Source organism: Coregonus clupeaformis, chromosome 19 (assembly GCF_020615455.1).
Source record: "Coregonus clupeaformis isolate EN_2021a chromosome 19, ASM2061545v1, whole genome shotgun sequence".
Classification (NCBI taxonomy): Eukaryota; Metazoa; Chordata; class Actinopteri; order Salmoniformes; family Salmonidae; genus Coregonus; species Coregonus clupeaformis.
In genome coordinates, this window is record NC_059210.1 from 24,126,704 (window position 1) to 24,145,704 (window position 19,001).

General features: G+C 42.9%; 1 pseudogene; it reads right to left on the bottom strand.

Annotated features, from left to right (window-relative positions):
* Nucleotides 1-91: 91 nt before the first annotated feature.
* On the bottom strand, nt 92-14,643 carry LOC121531503 (annotated as a pseudogene).
* Between the last annotated feature and the right edge of the window lie 4,358 nt (nt 14,644-19,001).

The following is a 19,001-nucleotide window of genomic DNA, read 5'->3' on the forward strand; positions in this document are numbered from 1 at the left end:
GAGGAACAGACAAGAGAAAATTAATGTATGCCCATTATGACATTTATTTTATTGTAACGTGAAAGGAGAATAACTCGGGCCTACTTCTGTTTGCAGGTATCTTGGATCTTCTCTAACTGTTTTTCATTGGCGCTGAACTCTCATGAGGTCATCTCGGAGCTGTGGGGGGGTGGAGCGCTGCAGGCTGGCGTGGGTGTCGTACAGGAAAAGCTTGTTGCTTAGCTCCGCCTGCCCCCGCCGCAGTTGGCTAGATGACAAGTACAGCTCCTCCTCTGCTTTCTGAATGACACAGGCACAGGCTCACCATCCAGACACACAAACACCACCAGTAACACACATCAATGGCTGTTCCCAGTCAACATGCAGTTTGTGTGTCTCACCTCCACCTCCACCTGCTGCACGTCGATGTAGACTAGTAAAGAAGCTAGTTCTATGCTCTCATTGAAGCCATTTTTCAGAGGAACAGAACGGTACCCTAAGAGACAGAGAACAGTGTGTAAATGAGGGGCGTAAGGGTTCATGTACCGCATATTAGTGTGTGTGTCCTACCTGAGCGGATGCCCTTCACAGGGAAGGTAGCCTGAGCCAGCAAGTTTGGATCTGAGAACATGTCCTCCTCCTTCACCACGAAGCGCAGGAAGGTGAGCTCTGGCTCATGCACTAGGAAAGTCACCGGCTCTGGAGGGGCTTTCCATACCGGGTTCAGCCCATTGTCACCTGAACAAATACAAGCCCAGTTAACAAAATACATAAATACACAATCCTCTTTCAAACAACACACATAAGCTGGGTTTCTTTAATTAGCTGGAAAATAATTCCATCCACTGCAACCCCTGCTCCCGCTCCTTACAATAGACAACGGTCTTAAACTTGTTGTCCTCCGTGTGTCCATACAGCTCCGTCTCTACAAAAGGACTGGCGATGCTACGGCCTGGCTTCGGCAGGTGTCTGGCAACTATCACCTACAGGGGGCAGCACAACAGATTCAGTGCTCAACAGTAACCAGTTTGTTTACCATATGAAAATTAATAAGGACAATGAGCAGAGACTTACTCTGACAATAAGGGTGAACTTGACTTTCCTCTTCTCCAGCTGTGGATCATAGCAGTCAGAGTGCATGATTTCTGGCTGTCGCACGTAGCCTGTTCAGACTGAAGAGGGCATTGTTGAGTGTATTTATCTGGACAAAAACAAACAAACATGACTATCACTGGTACACCAAGCAAGCACTTTTTTCATCTCTGTGAACCCAATTCAGGGGGCACTCACTCTAGTTTAGGTCTATCTTACACAGAATACTAGTATCTCATTCCCCCTCCATCTTTAACACATGCTCGTCAAATCCACCTGCAGTCTGGAAGTTGAGCGCCACCATGTGGCAGCCGCAGACCCACAGAAGGTAAGGGTCGTTTTGGATGAGTCCACACGTTGGCCCTTGGGGTAGATGCGGCTCAAGGCCTTGCGGTTAAACCTCAGGAAGTCTGGAGTTCTGTTCTTGGCCGGGGTCTTGTTCTCCACAAAGGAGCGGATCTCTTTGTAGCAATAGTTCACTGTGGGGACATCGTTGGGAATGGGCAGACTAAGTTTGGTCAGACCAATACGGATATTTGTTTATTTATTTGCAGCTGCTACTCTTTCTGGGGTCCACCACATTTGATTGTTGTGGAGGGTGACTTATTCTGGTAATAATAATAAGAGTGAGTTGAGAGTAGATTATATATTCATTTGAAAACACAAATGTGAAATCTTTCATGTGTATTGCAGTGCATGTCATACAGTGGTGGCTCCTCAAAAGAGGAAGGGGAGGACCATCCTACTCAGTGAATTTCAGATAAATAAAAAGTTAAACATTCAAAAAAATTATCCTTTTTAGAAAAAACTACACTAAATATATTCACGTCACCAAATAACTGATTAAAACACACTATTTTGCAAAGAAGGTCTACAGTAGCCTCAACAGCACCCTCTAGGGTAGCACCATGGTGTAGCCAGAGGACAGCTATTTTCCGTCCTCGTCTGGGTACATTGACTTCAATACAAAACCTAGGAGGCTCATGGTTATCACCCCCTTCCATAGACTTACACAGTAATTATGACAACTTCCGGAGGATGTCCTCCAACCTATCAAAGCACTTTTAATATGAACTAACATATTGTCCATCCAATCAAAAGGTCAGAGAATGAATTTAGTACTGAAAGCATAAGCTACAGCTAGCTAGCACTGCAGTGCATAACGTGCTGTGAGTAGTAGACTCAAATAGAAAGAAAGACAATAGTTGAACAGTTTTTAACAAATACATTTATTTAAAAACTATGAAGAAGCAGCAGAGAGAGAGAGAGAGCTAGCTATATTTTGCTATATTAGTTTCACTTACTTAGCTAATACAGCTAATTTAGCCTTCTCAACAACCTGACTCAAACAGAGAGGAATGCTATTTATGTTAGCAAGCTGGCTAAGGCTATCCAACACTGCAACTCTTCCAAGTCAAGGTAAACTTTCAGTTTTATTTATTTATTGCCACCGGGGCCAGCCGGTGTAACTTCTAAACTGTTTGCTGTACACTGTACTGCGTGATTGTACACATGGATTGGATTGTGGGTTTAGTAACGAGTTAGTTCTAGTTTGTTGACTAGAAAGTTAATATGGTGGCAACAATGTAGGCTGTGTAGCTGTTAGCGGTTATGGTATGAAGGTTTGGCTGCGAGAGGTTTTTGCGCCTAGTCACAGACAGCTGTTGTGTTGTGCTGAAGTCCACAAGCAAAGGGAAAAGGTGAGAGGAGGAGGATGCAAGAAGGAATTATACAACAAGCAAAGTGATGATGCTGGGGTGTATTCATTCCGCCGATTCTGTTGCAAAACGTTTCTTAAATGGAAGCAAACAGAACGAAATGTGGATGGACCTACCTGAATCTTTCCAATAGAAACTACTGTAATGACCCAGCTGGGTCATAAAGTAAAAGAGAGACGGGCACCAGGTGTACAGGCAGAACACAGGTTTATTCCTGAATGGGCTATTGTTCAGGCCACAGCCCACGCCGCTAAACCTCGAACATACACAAATATAACATGTCAAGTCAAGGGTCCCAAAACAGAAGAGAGAGAGATGAGACCGTAACCCCTATTTAAGCATTCCAAAACCCCGCGGGATTACCCATCATACCCCCCCACCCTTTCCATCTGTCCTGGCATATTTAACCCCTGCTAGCACCCATGAGAACGATAACACACCCACGAACACAGAACACAATACCGGGTCGTTACACTATTATGTTCCATTGAGCTGGGTGAATGGAATATGAATGGCAGTCATCCAATATGCTGAAATAGAAGTAAGGCCATACTCATAAAAATAAATTGTCCTCCCTAATCGTGAATGGCACCAACCGCCACTGATGTGATAGGATGAATGCCTCAGGTGGGTGGGTGGTGAGGGTGGTAGGGCTACCAAAGTGGTCCTTCTCCTTGCTGCGAGGCTGGCAGTACACCACCAGGTCAGACATCTCCATAGCGACCTCTTCACTCTTCTCCACCTCCTCTTGCTGCTTGATCTGGAGGACAGAAAACACACAGCAGCTTCCTGTCAGCATGACATCACTGAAGACGCTGGGCTGTGCAGCTTTGGAATGGAAGATATAATTATTTCATAGCCTCTTACTTATAGATAGGTTATATGGAATTATATTATGATACTGGCCTCTAACTGCTTGTTGTGCTGCTTGGTGATCTCTCTCTGGGTGATGTCCCAGGCCACCTGGTACCACTCAAACAAGTCTTCCAGTGACTTTGCCGCAAAGTCAAACTGTATCTTACTGTCGTAATCACTCATCTGAAGTGTCATGACATGGGACTCCCCATTCTTTCCCGATCTCACTGAGAAGAGAAAGGGATGGAGGAAACATAGGGAAGAGAGAGTTCAATATTTACTATGTGCAATGTACTGTATATAGAATAGAGTGTTGTGTTTGGGTACAGGATTGGACTGTGTCTACGTGATGTACAGTAAATTGTATATTTAGCCTGTGTATGGTGTGGAGGTCCCTTTGGACGATCCCTTTGGACTTGTGCAGTTGTGTGTCCTGTTGATATGTGGTATGGGCAGTCAGTGTGATGAGCATGTGCTGGGTGGAAGGACTGGGGGCTTTGCTATGTAGTGTGTTTATCATGTGAAGACAGCATGTTTGATATATAGATTATGGGCTCTATTCAATCCGTAGCGCTGAAGACCTGCTTTATAGCACGATTTACAATTAAAGGCAGTCACAGAGACGGTAAACGCTGCATATGTCGGCGCAATCGGAAATTACCTTTACATTTCGTTCGCGCAATCTGTAGTGTGTTTGGACAGCATGTAAAATGGATGTAATAGAAATACTGCACTCACGAACGTTACACTTGGAAATGTCAACAACTCCTTTACACATATTCCCCAAAGGATTGTCCTCCATGACCTGTGAGACAAATGTGTACACTGTAGATTTCTAAATGTATACTGGTAATGTTAACACACAGACAGAAATGGATGCACACAAGATACAGGTAACTGCCAAAATAAAGGAAACACCAACATAAAGTGTCTTAATAGGGAATTGGGCCACCACGGGTCAGAACAGCTTCAATGCATCTTGGCATAGATTCTACAAGTGTCTGGAACTCTATTGGAGAGATGCGACACCATTCTTCCATGAGAAATTCCATCATTAATGTGGCTTGTGAAGCAAGAGTCCCCACTTTAAATCTTCAACATACTTCTGATTTACAGTTAGTTATTAATGGGGCTTGTGAAGCAAGTGTCCCCACTATAAATCTTCAACATACTTCTTCTTCTTATTGTTATTCTTTAGCACTAGGGATGTAATGATTCACCGATATGCATCGGTCCCCGGTTCAAATGTTTAAGATACAAATGCATCAGTCCATGGGAGCCCAAGCCGATCCAAATTAAGCATGCATCGGTCAGTAAACCGATTCAAACGTTACAAATCACCTGTTCACTAATGTTTTTTAATCATTGTTTTATTCCAAAAATACCTCTTATCTGTTGTGACTGAATTGATGTGCCCTCTCCTTCAGTTCAGTAGCTTATCAAACTGTTATGCATTTAACTGCGTATGACTGTCAAATAACTGTACACATTGTTTTGAAAATAATATAATACAATTGATAAAGAAATAACCTACCAATATGCTATACTACTGAAGTTCAGGAATGTTATAAAATCATTCGGATTTATTGGATTTTTATTATAGTATGTATAAATAGATTTTTTTAAACAGCATTAGAGGAAGGGACAATTCATTAAATAATAAATCCCCAAATACAAGGAACTGGAACACAAAAGTACTCAAAAGCCTGAAATTAGGTAGGAATAAATAAGGTGGAAATAGAAACAAAAAAACAGAGGACATCAAATAAAATAAAATAAAATTGTATTTGTCACGTGCCGAATACAACAGGTGTAGATCTTACAGAGAAATGCTTACTTACAAGCCCTTAACCAACAATGCAGTTTTAAGAAAAATAAGTGTTAAATAAAAAATAGATAACTAAAAAATTAAAAAAGAAAATAATTAAAGAGCAGCAGTAAAATAACAGTAGCGAGGCTATATACAGGGGGTACCTGTACAGAGTCAATGTGCGGGGGCACAGGTTAGTCGAGGTAATTGAGGTAATATGTACATGTAGGTAGGGTTAAAGTGACATAGGAGGTACAGTATGTGGGGTATGTGACTGAGTATATGTTAGAGTGTGGGTGTGTTGAAAGATAGCGTGTTGGGAAAGTGTGAAGAGTTGAAAGTGAGTGAGCAAAGAAAGTGTTTGCAAATATCAGAACCCATGTGTGTCTGCGAGCAGGAGTAGTGACAGAGCGAGAGTCTCCATTTTTACGCAGACATTGGATGTACATAAAAAAATGAAATACAAATATATAGTTTATTTATATTTGTCCTATCATGATGGATCGGTGCCCAACCGTATGTGTTATTTCATAGTTTTGATGTCTTCACTATTACTCTACAATGTAGAAAATAGATTTAAAAAATAAAGAAAAATCCTTGAATGAGTAAGTGTTCTAAAACTTTTGACCAGTAGTGTAGTAACCAAGAAAGTGTTCAACAAATCAAAATATACTTTATAAATAGCCACCCATTACCTTGATGACAGCTTTGCACACTCTTGGCATTCTCTCAACCAGCTTCATGAGGTAGTCACCTTGAATGCATTTCAATTAACAGGTGTGCCTTCTTAAAAGTTAATTTGTGGAATTTCTTTCCTTCTTAATGCGTTTGAGCCAATCAGTTCTGTTGTGACAAGGTGTGGGTGAACGGATGATCTCCGCATGTGTAGTTCCCACCGTAAAGCATGCAGGAGGAGGTGTTATGGTGTGGGGGTGCTTTGCTGGTGACACTGTCTGTGATTTATTTAGAATTCAAGGCACACTTAACCAGCATGGCTACCTCAGCATTCTGCAGCGATACGCCATCCCATCTGGTTTGGGCTTAGTGGGACTATCATTTGTTTTTCAACAGGACTATCTGTTAACCCAAAACATCTCCAGGCTGTGTAAGGGCTATTTGACCAAGAAGGAGAGTGATGGATTGCTGCATCAGATGACCTGGCCTCCACAATCCCTTGACCTCAAACCAATTGAGATGGTTTGGGATGAGTCGGACGGCAGAGTGAAGGAAAAGCAGCCAACAAGTGCTCAGCATATGTGGGAACTCCATCAAGACTGTTGGGAAAGCATTCCAGGTGAAGCTGGTTGAGAGAATGCCAAGAGTGTGAAAAGCTGTCATCAAGGCAAAGGGTGGCTATTTGAAGAATCTCCAATATAAAATATATTTTGATTTGTTTAACACTTTTTTGGTTACTACATGTGGTCCTCTGTAGCTCAGCTGGTAGAGCGTGGCGCTTGTAACGCCAAGGTAGTGAGTTCGATCCCCGGGACCACTCATACAACAACAACAAAATTATGCACGAATGACTGTAAGTCGCTTTGGATAAAAGCGTCTGCTAAATGGCATTTTATTATTATTTATTATTCCATATGTGTTATTTCATAGTTTTGATGTCTTCACTATTATTCTACGATGTAAAAAATAGTAAAAGTGAGTAGGTGTGTCCAAACTTTTGACTGGTACTGTAGATCTCTCCCAATCTTCCTCCTTTCCCTTTGTTTCTCGCTGCCCCCGATCTCTCCCCGTCCCTCTCTCTCACCGTGCTGAAGCGGCTGACCAGTTCCGGTGTGACAGGGTAGCGTAGTTTGATCTTGCGATACAGAGGCTTCTTACGGAAGTAGTTGACCAGCTCCATCAGGCTCTGGAACTCAGTGGTGGTTCCCAGCACGCACATAGAGCCATCCTTCTGAATACGACAGTTTGACCTTCCCATCACCTCTGAAGGTGATGGCGTAGGAGTCACCCTCCTCTCTCTGTCTGATGAGGAAGGCTCCGTCCCGGGGGATTCTCGACAGATAGTCCTCTGCCTCCCCTCTGCTCAGGTTACTATAGAACCACCTGACCACCACAACACACAGAGATAATCTATGTGTAAGTGTGTGCATGTTTAAATTCACACATACTCTATGTCAGATGACCCTGTGTAACTCACCCTTCCAGTAGGAATGGGTTGGGCCGAGGCACAGCCTCAGTGAGGCGCAGGTCAAAGTCGTGGCAGTGGAGGGGCATTTCATGATAGTGCTGGATCAGTGAGTACACACTCGGGAAGTGCAGGTTATCAGTCAGGAAGTAGAAGGTGTGTGCTCCCTCTGAGCCAGAGCGGACACGACAGTGCTGAACCCTCCCACTGCGCCTACAGTATAACACACTGAAAACAGACATCAGCACGGCAGAGTATTACACACAGTACACACATACTGAAGTCATGTCAGTAGAGCTGCAGCCAAGCTGGCGGACCAGAAGAAGAGAGTGAAGTCAGTCACAAAGGTGTCGCTTTCTCTGACCAGGAAGGTGCCATCCCTGCCTCCCGACTCAGCACAGAACTCCTGCAGCAGCCTCTCTGCTGTCTGCCTCCCCTCACTCCTCCTCCCATGGAACCAGGCCTCCGACGTGTGGAGCTCTGGGGACTACAGCAGGGGAGGGAGGGAGAGGGGGGGAGGGAGGGGTTTGGAAGAAAAGTAGGCAGACGGGAGGGAGAGGAGTACAATAAAAAAAGAGTAATGTAATAATTAAATACATTGACAATGATCACTGGTTTACTACGATTAGAATGGTTTAATATTCTCCCTTGTTTACCTTCCTGGGCTCCTCGTCCTCTTCCTCTGCATAGTAGAGCCAAATTGAAATATGTGAGGGACATTTTATGAGGTTTAAGGTTTACTACTAACACTCAACACAGCGGAATCCCAGACGCAGGCAGCGTACAAAGGCCTCAGTGGATGACTCGCTCTGCAGCTGGTCTCCAGTCAAGTACCTGAAGGAAACACATCATAACAAGAAATACAAAATGCAAGCAAATCATGAACTTAATTTGTGTGTTTATTATAATATCAGTCACAGCCTATATTATTACATCGTTTTACAGTATTGCTGAAATTCTTTACAGTGCTGACAACTGTACTAACACTTGGTGTGAAACATTGATAAAAAAAAGTTAAGTAGTCTATTTCATAGTGTTGTGTTGTATTGTATTTCTGTGTTATTTGGCGGTACTGACGTGTTGTGTGAGGAGTTGATCCAATAGTGGGACAGTGGGTTGTTCATATCCAAGTTGCACATCTCTGAGTATTTCTCATCCCAAATTGAGTTCTCCTTCGAGAAGAGGAAACTGAGGAACTAGAGTGAGAGAAGAGAGAGAGAGCGCTGTGACAAACATAACACACCGTTCTCCACTCCCCATACACAGACAAATCACACACTGTGTCCCACCTCGCTGATAGTGAACTCTGGATCGTTGGTCTTCCTCATGGTGTCGTCTATAAAGGTGGTCATCAGCTCTCTGACCTGGTTCAGGTCATTGGCCCACGACTCCTGAGAGAGAGAAATAGAGAGAGTGAGGAAAAGAGAGAGAAAAAAGTACAATATAGAGAATTGTAAAAAGTAGATTAAACACTGACTGAAAAATACAGTTTTACCAATTTGATAATTGATAGATACAGTGAGGGAAAAAAGTATTTGATCCCCTGCTGATTTTGTACGTTTGCCCACTGACAAAGAAATTATCAGTTTATAATTTTAATGGTAGGTTTATTTGAACAGTGAGAGACAGAATAACAACAAAAAAATCCAGAAAACGCATGTCAAAAATGTTATAAATTGATTTGCATTTTAATGAGGGAATTAAGTATTTGACCCCTCTGCAAAACATGACTTAGTACTTGGTGGCAAAACCCTTGTTGGCAATCACAGAGGTCAGACGTTTCTTGTAGTTGGCCACCAGGTTTGCACACATCTCAGGAGGGATTTTGTCCCACTCCTCTTTGCAGATCTTCTCCAAGTCATTAAGGTTTCGAGGCTGACGTTTGGCAACTCGAACCTTCAGCTCCCTCCACAGATTTTCTATGGGATTAAGGTCTGGAGACTGGCTAGGCCACTCCAGGACCTTAATGTGCTTCTTCTTGAGCCACTCCTTTGTTGCCTTGGCCGTGTGTTTTGGGTCATTGTCATGCTGGAATACCCATCCACAACCCATTTTCAATGCCCTGGCTGAGGGAAGGACGTTCTCACCCAATATTTGACGGTACATGGCCCCGTCCATCGCCCTTTTGATACGGTGAAGTTGTCCTGTCCCATTAGCAGAAAAACACCCCCAAAGCATAATGTTTCCACCATGTTTGACGGTGGGAATGGTGTTCTTGGGGTCATAGGCAGCATTCCTCCTCCTCCAAACACGGCGAGTTGAGTTGATGCCAATGAGCTCAATTTTGGTCTCATCTGACCACAACACTTTCTCCCAGTTCTCCTCTGAATCATTCAGATGTTCATTGGCAAACTTCAGACGGGCCTGTATATGTGCTTTCTTGAGCAGGGGGACATTGCGGGCGCTGCAGGATTTCAGTCCTTCATGGCGTAGTGTGTTACCAATTGTTTTCTTGGTGACTATGGTCCCAGCTGCCTTGAGATCATTGACAAGATCCTCCCGTGTAGTTCTGGGCTGATTCCTCACCGTTCTCATTATCATTGCAACTCCACGAGGTGAGATCTTGCATGGAGCCCCAGGCCGAGGGAGATTGACAGTTATTTTGTGTATCTTCCATTTGCGAATAATCGCACCAACTGTTGTCACCTTCTCACCAAGCTGCTTGGCGATGGTCTTGTAGCCCATTCCAGCCTTGTGTAGGTCTACAATCTTGTCCCTGACATCCTTGGAGAGCTCTTTGGTCTTGGCCATGGTGGAGAGTTTGGAATCTGATTGCTTCTGTGGACAGGTGTATTTTATACAGGTAACAAGCTGAGATTAGGAGCACTCCCTTTAAGAGTGTGCTCCTAATCTCAGCTCGTTACCTGTATAAAAGACACCTGGGAGCCAGAAATCTTTCTGATTGAGAGGGGGTCAAATACTTATTTCCCTCATTAAAATGCAAATCAATTTATAACATTTTTGACATGCGTTTTTTCTGGATTTTTTTGTTGTTATTCTGTCTTTCACTGTTCAAATAAACCTACCATTAACATTATAGACTGATCATTTCTTTGTCAGTGGGCAAACGTACAAAATCAGCAGGGGATCAAATACTTTTTTCCCTCACTGTAGCTTGATTCTTACTTTCTGCTGGTACAGAAGAAACCATTGGAAATCATGGAGAAGAACTGCAGAGGCATCAGGTTTATCTGTACTTCTACAGTAGGGAAGAACCACAACACACCAACATACCATCAACAAGAAAAGCTTACCGGTATAAGCTGAGAAAAGGATTAATTGTGATTGTAGAACTACATACCCATGATGAAAGCACACGACTCCCTTTTAAACCCCTCTGGAATCTGATGAAACATATACACACAAGTCACAAGTCAATACACAGTCACACACACAGCCAGGATGACAGCATGAATCTGTCTCATCATATTATTAAACATGCAAAATGTGATATCCTAGCTAACATAAGCTGTAAGAGGAGTAAAATTGTCGGTAATTTGTGGTGAAACGTAGTATATGTTCAGCATTTTGTACTTAGAGAGTGCAGAGGTACAGGAAAATTCTGACTCACATCTTTCTGATCAAACATTAGAATATTGTAGAATTTATGAAACTGCTCAAAGTCCAGGACATCTTTCCTTGATCCAATTTCCTGGAACAAAAGAGGGAGATGGACATTGTTTGTTTTTGTTTTATACATACAGTGCATTTGGAAAGTATTCAGACCCCATCCCTTTTTCCACATTTTGTTATGTTACAGCCTTATTCTAAAATTAATTTAAAAAAAATTTTTACTCATCAATCTACACACAATACCCCATAATGACAAAGCGAAAAACACGTTTTTTGAAATGTTTGCACATTTATAAAAAATAAAAAACAGAAATTCCTCATTTACATAAGTATTCAGACCCTTTGCTATGAGACTCGAAATTGAGCTCAGGTGCATCCTGTTTTCACTGATCATACTTGAGATGTTTCTACAACTTGATAAATTCAATTGATTGGACATGATTTGGAAAGGCACACACCTACAGTTGAAGTCGGAAGTTTACATACACTTAGGTTGGAGTTATTAAAACTCATTTTTCAACCACTCCACAAATTTCTTGTTAACAAACTATAGTTTTGGCAAGTCGGTTAGGACATCTGCTTTGTGCATGACACAATTCATTTTTCCAACAATTGTTTACAGACAGATGATTTCACTTATAATTCACTGTATCACAATTCCAGTGGGTCAGAAGTTTACATACACTAAGTTGACTGTGCCTTTAAACAGCTTGGAAAATTCCAGAAAATGATGTCATGGCTTTAGAAGCTTCTGATAGGCTAATTGACATCATTTGAGTCAATTGGAAGTGTACATGTGGATGTATTTCAAGGCTTACCTTCAAACTCAGTGCCTCTTTGTTTGACATCATGGGAAAATCAAAAGAAATCAGCCAAGACCTCAGAAAGAAAATTGTAGACCTCCACAAGTCTGGTTCATCCTTGGGAGCAATTTCCAAATGCCTGAAGGTACCACATTCATCTGTACAAACAATAGTACGCAAGTATAAACACCATGGGACCACGCAGCCGTCATACCGCTCAGGAAGGAGACACGTTCTGTCTCATAGAGATGAACATACTTTGGTGCGAAAAGTGCAAATCAATCCCAGAACAACCCAACTTATTGTGGGAAGCTTGTGGAAGGCTACCCGAAACGTTTGACAAAAGTTAAACAATTTAAAGGCAATGCTACCAAATACTAATTGAGTGTATATAAACTTCTGACCCACTGGGAATGTGATGAAAGAAATAAAAGCTTAAATAAATCATTCTTTCTACTGTTATTCTGACATTTCACATTCTTAAACAAAAGTGGTGAGCCTAACTGACCTCAGTGAAAAACTGAGTTTAAATGTATTTGGCTAAGTTGTATGTAAACTTCCGACTTCAACTGTATCTATATAAGGTCCCACGGTTGACAGTGCATGTCAGAGCAAAAACCAAGCCACGAGGTCGAAGGAATTGTCTGTAGTGCTCCGAGACAGGATTGTGTCGAGGCACAGATCTGGGGAAGGGTAACCAAAGAATTCTGCAGCATTGGAGGTCCCCAAGAACACAATGGCCTCCATCATTCTTAAATGGAAGAAATTTGGAACCACCAAGATGCTTCCTAGAGCTGGCCGCCCGGCCAAACTGAGCAATCGGGGGAGAAGGGCTTTGGTCAGGGAGGTGACCAAGAACCTGATGGTCACTCTGACAAAGCTCCAGAGTTCCTCTATGGAGATGGGAGAACCTTCCAGAAGGACAACCATCTCTGCAGCACTCCACCAATCAGGCCTTTATGGTAGAGTGGCCATACGGAAGCCACTCCTCATTAAAAGGCACATGACAGCCCGCTTGGAGTTTGCCAAAAGGCACCTAAAGGACTCTTAGACCATGAGAAACAAGATTCTCTGGTCTGATGAAACCAAGATTGAACTCTTTGGCCTGAATGCCAAGCGTCACGTCTGGAGGAAACCTGGCACCATCCAGATCACTTGATCACTTGAGTGCCAAGACCATCATTATCATCTAAAATAACTAATTAATATAATGAATTATACTGTCCAAGGCCTTATCTTGCCAAAGGAAACTTGATATCCTTGGTTCTCCCTGTTCTCCTGCATTCTGTTGAGGATGAGGTTATAAAAATATATATATATAAAATGTAAATGTTTTGTAACCTCTGGCTCTGCTATAGTATAACACGCCATCAGTACTGACAGACATCTCATTAAAGCTTTGGCAGCAGTGAGGATGAGAGTGTGAAGGGGAATGAAGAGGGGAAGAGTACTGAGAACTTTTCCTTTAGGGAACGTGTGCCGGGAACCTTGTAGTTGAGCTGTGTCAAAAGAGACTTAACCTTCTTCAAGGTGATACTAAGGACAACAAATGGAGAGAACAATGGAATGAATTGGGGAAATTAGTAAAGGGGCAGAATGGGGATTGGCACATAAATTCGTATGATGATGACTGAGTAGAGGTTTAATCAATGTTTGAGGGTTAAAACTATTCTTACCTGTTCTTTTTAGTCTGATTGATGGAATACATCTGTTTCCTCAACCAGCTGGAAACAACAAAACGATATAGTCAATAATTGTCAGCTGTCGTCCATATATAATGGGTGTGTCCAGTATATCGGTGTATGTGTGTGCTTGTTTGTGTGTCTGTCTGTGTGTGTGTGTGTGTGTCTGTGTGTGTGCGTACGTACGTGTGTATTCACCTCTCTATGATGTCTGGTGTGGGCGCCACCAGTGTCTCCTGTCTCAGTAACTCCAAGCCTGTCCGCCATTTCTCTGCGTCATCCACAGTGTCAGCTGTCAATCAACACAAACTATTACTGTTACAGGCTTGATTATCCAATATACTATAGCATACCTATGGCAAACCATCCACATACAATCAATAGGCTATCATCAACAAAATGCTGTTGTGTGGCATCAAATAAACACAGAAAATCTGACATTCTTGGCACACTTACACACACTTTCCCCCAAGGCTTAGGGTATTAAGCACAAATTGTGACCCATATAAGATGGTGAAGCAGGTATTATCATCATGTTTGTCCTTGCCATCTCTGAACCTCTCAAAGTCCTTTGAGTTCCTCCCTGGGCAAATCTCCCGTATCTCAAACAGGTCCACTGAAATAGTACTCATCATTTTTACTCACTCTCTCACATACAATCTCCCTCACACACATCCCTATAACTCCACACACCACATCTCAATGTACTCACTGTCCCTACAAACACAGTCCCTCCCTTTTCACTGCTCACCATGTCTTAGGGTTAGGATTACAGTTAGACTTAGGGTAAAGGTTACTTACAGACACCATCGGTCTTGTCTGCTGTTCGAGTCCAGGCCACCTGCCTGGTCTCCATGATGACATGCACAGTGAGGCTCTCTGCCTTCTGGCGGAACACTGTCATAACGATGCCCATCTCCAGGTCGCTCTTGATCAGACTCTTCTTGTACTCTGTCAACTCTCCCTGCTGGCTTCGCCCCGACCCTGCCATCTCTGCCCCTGTGGAAAGGACCCATACTCTACTTATAGTAGGGGTGCAATGGTTTACTATGTCCACAGTTCTGTTCAGTGAATCATTACACCCCTACCTTATAGCCTCTCCATTAAGCTGTTTCAGGATTCATGGTTTCATCATGTCAAACAGAGGACGAGGAAGCAACTACAGGCCCGAACAGTCATAAAGCAGGCTTTTTTTTTTTTGACCATTTAAAATATTAAAGGAGGTGCATAGGTGTACAGTCCCAAAAGTCATGGTCAAAAGTTTTGAGAATGACACAAGTATTGGTCTTCACAAAGTTCGCTGCTTCAGTGTTATGAGATATTTTTGTCAAATGTTACTATGGTATACTGAAGTATAATTACAAGCATTCCATAAGTGTCAAAGGCTTTTATTGACAATTACATTAAGTTTATGCAAAGAGTCAATATTTGCCGTGTTGACCCTTCTTTTTCAAGACCTCTGCAATCCGCCCTGGCATGCTTTCAATTAACTTCTGGGCCACATCCTGACTGATGGCAGCACATTATTGCATAATCAATGCTTGGAGTTTGTCCGAATTTGTGGGTTTTTGTTTGTCCACCCGCGTCTTGAGGATCGACCACAAGTTCTCAATGGGATTAAGGTCTGGGAGTTTCCTGGCCATGGACCCAAAATGTGTTTTGTTCCCCGAGCCACTTAGTTATCACTTTTGCCTTATGGCAAGATACTGGAAAAGGCATTGGTCGTCACCAAACTGTTCCTGGATGGTTGGGAGAAGTTGCTCTCGGAGGATGTGTTGGTACCATTCTTTATTCATGGCTGTGTTCTTAGGCAAAATTGTGAGTGAGCCCACTCCCTTGGCTGAGAAGCAACCCCACACATGAATGGTCTCAGGATGCTTTACTGATGGCATGACACAGGACTGATGGTAGCGCTCATGGTGGTAGCGTTTTCCGGATGCCCCAAACAATCGGAAAGAGGATTCATCAGAGAAAATGACTTTACCCCAGTCCTCAGCAGTCCAATCCCTGTACCTATTGCAGAATATCAGTCTGTCCCTGATATTCTTCCTGGAGAGAAGTGGCTTCTTTGCTGCCCTTCTTGACACCAGGCCCTCCTCCAAAAATCTTCGCCTCACTGTGCGTGCAGATGCAGTCACACCTGCCTGCTGCCATTCCTGAGCAAGCTCTGCACTGGTGGTGCCCCGATCCTGCAGCTGAATCAAGTTTAGGAGACGGTCCTGGCGCTTGCTGGACTTTCTTGGGCGCCCTGACGCCTTCTTCACAACAATTGAACCTCTCTCCTTGAAGTTCTTGATGATCCGATAAATGGTTGATTTAGGTGCAATCTTACTAGCAGCAATATCCTTGCCTGTGAAGCCCTTTTTGTGCAAAGCAATGATGATGGCACGTGTTTCCTTGCAGGTAACCATGGTTAACAGAGGAAGAACAATGATTTCAAGCACCACCCTCCTTTTAAAGCTTCCAGTCTGTTTTTCTAACTCAATCAGCATGACAGAGTGATCTCCAGACTTGTCCTTGTCAACACTCTCACCTGTGTTAACGAGAGAATCACTGACATGATGGCAGCTGGTCCTTTTGTGGCAGGGCTGAAATGCAATGGAAATGTTTTTTGGGGATTAAGTTCATTTTCAAGAGGGACTTTGCAATTCATTGCAATTCATCTGATCACTCTTCATGACATTCTGGAGTATATGCAAATTGCCATCATCAAAACTGAGGCAGCAGACTTTGTGAAAATTAGGATTTGTGTCATTCTCAAAACTTTTGACCGACTGTATATTATGTTCATTTGCATTATGTTCATAGGCAACATGTCTATGTTTATAACATAGAAACAAATGGCCACCATTGTAATTTGCTTAATGTAACTTGGAACCACTTTACAGTGCATTGCAGATTAGCTTATTTATATATTTTTTTCCATCGATGCACCTACATTTCAACCAACTGCATTGCTCAAGTGTACAACAGCTCTACCAACAATGTGGTCTAGGCTACTTTCCAAACCACAACCTTAACAACCAACCTTTTTAGCTTTTTTCTGATCAATGACTGTCTCAGTGTGAGGGAGGGAAAGTTATTTGCAACTTTAAGTTATTAGGCTTCAGGTAAATATGGTATGGTGGTTGTGTACGGATGGAAGCAAATTCAGTGTTGGAATAGGGAGAAAAGTTATATTATTTGAGCAGTGTGTCAGACCTGATTCTACATAGCACTTATTATTTACATTGCAAATGAGCAGCAGGTGCAGGGGATGGTGGGATTGAGGTGAAGAGGTGAAGTATTAACCCAGAACTATTTCAATATCTTCCCTGAGGAAAGCTTTGATCTCAGCTGGTGCGATCCCCTTATGGGCTATGGATACAATTTCCACAAACTAGTTTCCTGATACACCACTCTACAAAAACATAGCCAACAACACACACATAAACCATAAGCTTGACTGATGGTTCACTACTTCATTCTGTAAAAGAGGTATGTATCTAATGTAGTGTAGCATAGTCCAAATGTGAAATCAATGAACACCGTGGCATTCTCCAGGTCTTGTCTTGATGTACCTACCATATTAGAGACAATGCAATACACATGCAAATAGTAACCCTGCCTCATAGGCTACATTAGGCACATAATACGTCAATATCCCCACTTTTTTAGGATATTGATGCTTGTTATCCACAATGTCATCATGATGAAAATAGACGCAGCTTGTTGGACAATTACTCCCAAGTGTTAAGGTGTTTTGTCTAGAGTGCCAATTCTATTAGGAATATTCACAGAAGACCCCCGCCAGAGACCATTACTGGCGCACAAAAGCCATCACCATTACAGTGCCTTGTAAAAGTATTCATCCCCCTTGCCGTTTTTCCTATTTTGTTGCATTACAACCTTTAATTTAAATTGATTTTTATTTGGATTTCATGTAATGAACATACACAAAATAGTCCAAATTGGTGAAGTGAAATGAAAAACATAACTTGTTTAAAATAATACTAAAAAATAAATAACGGAAAAGTGGAGTGTGCATATGTATTCACCCCCTTTGCTATGAAGCCCCTAAATAAGATGTGGTGCAACCAATTACCTTCAGAAGTCACATAATTAGTTAAATAAAGTCCACTTGTGTGCAATCTAAGTGTCACATGATCTGTCACATGATCTCATTATATATACACCTGTTCTGAAAGGCCCCAGAGTCTGCAACACCACTAAGCAAGGGGCATCACCAAGCAAGTGGCACCATGAAGACCAGGGAGCTCTCCAAACAGGTCAGGGACAAAGTTATGTACAGATCAAGTACAGATCAAGGTTGGGTTATAAAAAAATATCCAAAACTTTGAACATCCCACGGAGTACCATTAAATCCATTATAAAAAATGGAAAGAATATGGCACCACAACAAACCTGCCAAGAGAGGGCCGCCCACCAAAATTCATGGACCAGGCAAGGACGGCATTAATCAGAGGCAACAAAGAGAAGATAACCCTGAAGGAGCTGCAAAGCTTCACAGCGGAGATTGGAGTATCTGTCCATAGGACCACTTTAAGCCATACACTCCACAGAGCTGGGCTTTACGGAAGAGTGGCCAGAAAAAAGCCATTGCTTAAAGAAAAAAATAAGCAAACACGTTTGGTGTTCGCCAAAAGGCATGTGTGTCACATCTGCTCCTGCAACGCCCTCTATTGCTCATCCCGTGTCTCCTTGACCTGCCGCCACTCCCCCAGTACTCTCTCCCTCTCCCTCTCTGTGTGTGTGTGATTGTGTGGGCGGAGACAGGTGTGCTGGAGTCAGAGCAGATCCCCACCAGCTGCAACCTGTTCCATAATCAAGACCTCTACAAATACTCAGTCCTGCCACTTCCACACTGCCAGATCGTAATCTCTGCTCAGTCAGTCTACAGTTCTAGCCGTTTGTTACTATTCAGATCCTGTTGTGCCTGTTTTCCTTGCCTGATGCTGTTTTCCTCTCCACTACAGTTCTGCCCGCTCTGACTCTGGTCCCTGTCTCCAGTCCCACATCTCATCATCCTGCTACTCTGTCCTGGATTCCCCACTCTACTACTCCCTTGGATTCCCCTCCGGACCTGCTCACCCTGTCTCAACCCCCCTCGCTCCATCCTCAGCCTCCACATCTGGTTTCCAGCAGTTTTCCCTGACCTGCACTCCATCTCCCCCTTGTGTTTCAATAAATACCTTGGTTACTTCATCCCAGTCTCCTCGTCTGAGTCTGCTCTTGGGTTCCCTTGTTCCACTCCACGTAACAGTACGATCTAGCCAAAGAGATGAACCCAGCAGACTCTGCTACTCTCTACCAAACCCTCGTCGGCCAAGGCGCCCTGCTCGAGCAACG